Here is a 6,513-nt window from a genome sequence, read left to right as displayed (position 1 = left end):
GGAGATTGAAGTCGAACGAACCGTTGCCTTCTTAGCTATTCTGCAGCTAAAGCAAGTGCACCGTGTCAGCTGATGCAATCGGTAAGAATATTTATTACTAGAGACATTTCCACTTCAATACGTTACTGACAGGCAGATGAATGAGCCGGCCAGTGTGCCCGAGCGGTTCTAGGCGCTTCAGTCTGGAATCGCGCGACCGCTACGGTCGCAGGTTCGAATTCTGTCTCGGGCATGGATGTGTGTGATGTCCTTAGGTTAGTTAGGTTTAAGTAGTTCTCAATTCTAGGGGACTGGTGACCTCAGATGTTAAGTCCCATAGTGCTCAGAGCCAGAGCAGATGAATGTCAGCCTGCTTACAAGGTACGAAAAGACTGATGTTCCAAGTTTGCCATCTGAAGTGGAACGTGGGTGAGATGCGTTTTAAACCATGTGTTTCATTGCATCCTTCAGACAATGAAAGACAAGAAGTCGAAAATCGGAGAGATAGAATCGTGATCTTAAAGAATTTTGCTAGGCCTAAGTAGTGCTGTTCGGGGCGTTTACAAGACAGTGACTGGAGTATGGCCTTGTACGGAAGTCAAACGTGGACAAGAGAAGAAGATAGAAGAAGTTTTTGAAATGTGGTGGTACAGAACAATATTCAGGCAATTCAACCACTTCCCTTCAAAGTGTAAAGCAATGCTATTTTCACAAACGGCACCTTATGACCATGATAATGCTATCCGAGACTTTAACTTACTGTCAGCAGACAGACTACAAAATTGAAGAAGATTCTGTGAAAGTGTTTCAAACTTCACACGGTTCATCCTCTTGCAGCCTCTCTTCCAACTGACCCGTGTCTGACTGTTGATGAGAAGATCTGTCAGACCTCCTCGTGTGGTTCTGTTTCTAATATTCATTAATATTATATAGCTAATAATGAGTGGCTATTTACAAAAACAAATGAGAATATCAAAGAAAAATCTAGTTTTGAAGGAAACGTTTTCAAAAAGAAAGATTCCCACCGAGAACAAAATTCATCGTGAAAGAGAGAAGCGACACAGTGCTCCTCAGAAAGATGATGCACTCTCTCACACTGTTAACACGAGGAAATAAACTATGTAGGGCGGTGGCTGTGAGATGATTAGAGCCCTGACCTACAGTTTTCTTAACTTCCGTTCAGAGACTTTCTTTTTTTTACATTCTCTATCCAACAGCTAACGAAATAATTGCTTTGGTAGCGAGATAAAGTTTCTGTCTTGCGTTGGTAGTCTCCTCAACGTCGTATCAAAAGATTTCATCACATCCAGAATCGAGACGCTAAGCCATATTTTTCATGCAGAAGACTATTTGTATTATTTGTATTCCAAAGAGCATTTACAACAGACATCACTGCCTTCGATCACTAAGGAAGGATGTATATAAATTCAACGGGCAAAAGTTAGTACATATCCTACAGAAGCTTGTCAAAACGGGTACACCGCGGATACCACAGGCAACATCACCCGGGCCGGCCGCGGTGGTCGAGCGGTTCTAGGCGCTTCAGTCAGGAACCGCGCGACTGCTACGGTTGCAGGTTCGAATCCTGCCTCGGGCATGGATGTGTGTGATGTCATTAGGTTGGTTAGGTTTGAGTAGTTCTACGTTCTAGGGGACTGATGACCTCAGATGTTAAGTCCCATAGTGCTCAGAGTCATTTTGAACATCACCCGGGTGAAATTTCCAAGAACACTAGTTAACGAATAAAACTGCATAAACAAAGCAGGCAGTCACTAATTCTCGTACCGTAACAACTGGAATTTGTTGTTGCTTGTTGACTAATATTAGAACTGCTGGAGCATCCCATCCTTATATGGCAGAGTGCTGCGTTTAACAGGCAATGATTACCTAGCTAATAATAGCTAGTGTGGACTGAAACGTAAAAAAATGACCCACACTCTTTGAAAAACGCACGGCTTTGCAAACTCAAACAATTAATACGTAATCACTCCTTCCGACATGCATGCATGTCCGAAGCAACAGTCACCGCATCGACCAGTCGTCAAGAAATACAGGAAATCTATTCTCAGTCTTGAATATGAACCACATTCGGCTGTATATTAGAATGACGACAGTGAAAATTTGTGCTGAACTGGGACTCGAACCCGGATGTCAAGCTTTAACCGCTTCGGCTGTCAGTAAAGGAACCGCTGCGAGACCCAAACATGCGTGCATATCGGAAGGAACACTGCATCGTGCTTCTTGATGACACACACACTGCGATGTCGTATTTAGTCACCAGTACCAGGTCCTAGTCTCTCAATAAATATGTCCTTCTTAGACATGAATAGACGTAACGTACCAGTAGAAGCTGCGACAAAAAGATGACGACATATGGGAACTGGAGTCTGGGCGACAACTAAGGATCCCAGTCCCGGCCTGGTGCAAATTATCTTTCTTGTCATTCTGATATACAGCCGAATGTGGTTCATATTCTTAGATGTGAATACATTTCCTGAAATAATTAAAACTTTTAGTTACTTAGCAAATACATCTTGTAATACATTTGTCACCCTAAGTTTCAGATAATGTGAATGCGTTAGCGTGGCGTCACTATTTTATTTATTTAACCTGATCAGTTTAGGGCCATCAGGCCCTCTCTTACATCGGAGCAGTGTTCCACATATGCAGCATTTCATACATCAGAGTTACGTCATGACAATAGTTTAAATGAGAAAATTAGATTACTCTAGTGACAATATGAATAAAGAGTAGTGACTAAGACCTAATAAAGTAAATGCGGCAGTATTTCTACAACAGGTGCTATACATACAGATTATGATAAAAGCAATAATAATAGCAGTAAAAAAATCAAATAAAAATGATAAACATGATAAAAATTGGCAATAGTAATGAAGATTTGTGCAGATGTACATTAATATCTTGGTGTGTAAAGTAGATGTTTACTAGTATAGCGAGTTTTGGGTTCAAAATGGTTCAAATGGCTCTGAGCACTATGGGACTTAACTTCTAAGGTCATCAGTCCCCTAGAACTTAGAACTATTTAGACCTAACTAACGTAAGGACATCACACACATCCATGCCCGAGGCAGGATTCGAACCTGCGACCGTAGCAGTCGCGCGGTTCCAGACTGTAGCGCCTTTAACCGCTTGGCCACCCCGGCCGGTCGAGTTTTGGGGAAGGGAGATTTAAGGAGAGGGAAAGAGAGAAGTAATGAGGTGAAGTGCATTAATGTACAGAGGAAGGCATTACTGTTGCTTAAGTAATTACGTCATTAACTGTTTTTTGAAGCCGGACATGTTTTTAAGTTCTCTAACATAACGAGGGAGGTTATTCCAGAGTCGGGTTCCTGCTACTGTAAAGGACAGAGCGATGCAGTGGAACAGAGAGGATTTTATTATAATTGGAACGTGTGTTTCTGTCATGTTGTTCCGACATGAGCGTTAGCGACGAGGAGAGATATGAGGGACAGTGTACATTTATAAGGCAGTAGATGAGACAGAGTGTATGGAAATCTCTGCGTTTGTCTGCACGCAGCCAGGACAATTTTGCATATGCTGGTGAAATATGATCAAACAGTCGAACGTCACAGATATATCGGACGCAGGCATTCTTGACCAGTTCTAGACGTCGCGAATTTTCCTGAGAGAGGCCTTGTAGGATAATATCGCTGTAGTCAATGATTGGGAGTATAAGCGTTTGTACTAATTTCTTTTTCAGATCGAAAGGGAAGAGTTTTTTATATTTTTGTTGGACATGAAGGGATGCTGATGCTTTTCTGCACGCTGCAGTTACGTGCTCTGTCCAATTTAGATTTTCATCTATTATTACTCCCAAACTCTTTGCTGAGGGAGAGAAGTTAATATTTGTTCCATTTAGGATAAGAGGTGATACGGATTCCCGATGTTTTGGGCTAATGAGCTTAGAGTGACCAACAAGTACCGCTTGGGTTTTAGATGGGTTTAGTTTTAGACCTATGTCCTGTGCCCATTTTGACAGTGCATCGAGGTCAGTATTAAAATTTTCAATAGCTTTCTTGAGATTGCTTGGTTTCGCATTTAGACACAAATGAAGGTCATCAGCATACATATGATATTTGCAATAGGTCAGAACCGATGACACATCATTGACATACAGAGAGAAGAGTATAGGACCTAATACTGAGCCTTGGGGAAGGCCTGACACTACCTGCCGCCATTGTGATTTTATATTCCCAGACACGACGCGTTGCTGACGAGACGTCATGTATGAGCGAAACCATTGCACTGCACTTGGTGAGAAATTTAGACCGCTAAGTTTGGCTAGTAAGATGTCGAAGTCAACAGTATCAAATGCTTTGCTGAAATCTAAGAAGCAAATGATAGTCGCTTCTTGTCTGTCCATGACAAGTTTCAGGTCGTCTGTCACCTTTATCAGTGCGGACGTTGTGCTTCGATGTTTACGGAAACCTGATTGGTATTCGTCTAGTAGGTTGTTAGTAGTTAGGTAGTTGGTGAGCTGGTCATGAACTATATATTCAAAGGCCTTTGATAGTGCAGGAAGAAGGCAGATGGGGCGGTAGTGAGAGGGTGCTGTGGCGATGTCCTTTTTAGGCAGTGGCTTAATTTGTCCCAGTTTCCAGGCCTTAGGGAAAACATTTGTGATTAATGAATCGTTGAAAATGTATGTTATAGAGGGCAGTAGTTGGTCAATAATAAGTTTTACCATCTGGATAGTGATGCCATCATGTCTAGTACATGCTGATCTAATCCGCATTATGGCTTTCTTGACAGTACTGCAAGTGACATGCCGTAAATAGAATTTTTCTTTGCTAGTACCTGAAAAATGTACAGTTTCTGATATGTCAAAAATGTGACTGCTAACTTCCTACAAGTTTTATTTATTTCAGTCTGCAAAGAGGTCTTTTATTTTTTTTATAATGACATGTAATAACAGCAGGTTACCAACTAGTTTATCCACCAGCGTTACGAAAAAATCTTTACAAGTGTGAGACAAAGCCTCTAATTTGTTAGTTTCTTTTACTGAAAGATCGTACAACCCTGATCGTATTCTCCTGTGAAACACATCGGTGCCAAGTACCAAATATAATACCTTCCTGGTATTCTTCAATATCCATAAGCTCTGAGGACAACACAGCAGGTTAGATGAAAGTTCTCATGTTCGCAATCTCTAACGTACTAACGATGTAAAATTTCACGTGTGGGTGTGAATGTATAGATTCACGGGAGACACCCCTCTACACAGGACTTTGCGTATACAGTAAACAAAAGGTGGACGAGGACTGTGAGAATACGCATCGCGTGAGGTACGAGCTTTACAGAACAGAAACGAATCCTTGAAGACGTATTCGAGGAACATACAGTTGAGCTCATGGGACGCGGTTCTTCAAAACCATACGGGGTTTTTAGCTGATGTCGACATGTTGGCTGTTTTTTGGGTGGAGGAGATATCCAAACACGATGAGACAAATACGAGTAGAAGACAACTAAATGATTGTTCAACGACAGTTACAGTCTTTTATCAATTTATACGGTAGCAAATTCTGTCTAATGAACTCTGACCTGATCTTTCAGATTTATATCTACTTCTACATCTACATCTACATACATACTCCGCAATCCACCATACGGTGCGTGGTGGAGGGTACCTCATACCACAACTACCATCTTCTCTCCCTGTTCCATTCCCAAACAGAATGTGGGAAAAATGACTGCCTATATGCCTCTGTACGAGCCCTAATCTCTCTTATCTTATCTTTGTGGTCTTTCCGCGAAATGTAAGTTGGCGGCAGTAAAATTGTACTGCAGTCAGCCTCAAATGCTGGTTCTCTAAATTTCCTCAGTAGCGATTCACGAAAAGAACGCCTCCTTTCCTCTAGAGACTCCGACCCGAGTTCCTGAAGCATTTCCATAACACTCACGTGATGATCAAACCTACCAGTAACAAATCCAGCAGCCCACCTCTGAATTGCTTCTATGTCCTCCCTCAATCCGACCTGATAGGGATCCCAAACGCTCGAGCAGTACTCAAGAATAGGTCGTATTAGTGTTTTATAAGCGGTCTCCTTTACAGATGAACCACATCTTCCCAAAATTCTACCAATGAACCGAAGACGACTATCCGCCTTCCCCACAACTACCATTACATGCTTGTCCCACTTCATATCGCTCTGCAATGTTACGCCCAAATATTTAATCGACGTGACTGTCAAGCGCTACACTGCTAATGGAGTATTCAAACATTACGGGGTTCTTTTTCCTACTCATCTGCATTAATTTACGTTTATCTATATTTAGAGTTAGCTGCCATTCTTTTCACCAATCACAAATCCTGTCCAAGTCATCTTGTATCCTCCTAAAGTCACTCAACGACGACACCTTCCCGTACACCACAGCATCATCAGCAAACAGCCGCACATTGTTATCCACCCTATCCAAAAGATCATTTATATAGATAGGAAACAACAGCGGACCTACCACACTTCCCCGGGGCACTCAGATGATACCCTCATCTCCGATGAACACTCACCATCG

Source organism: Schistocerca nitens, chromosome 1 (assembly GCF_023898315.1).
Source record: "Schistocerca nitens isolate TAMUIC-IGC-003100 chromosome 1, iqSchNite1.1, whole genome shotgun sequence".
NCBI classification, from domain to species: domain Eukaryota; kingdom Metazoa; phylum Arthropoda; class Insecta; order Orthoptera; family Acrididae; genus Schistocerca; species Schistocerca nitens.
This window is presented reverse-complemented; position numbering follows the sequence as displayed.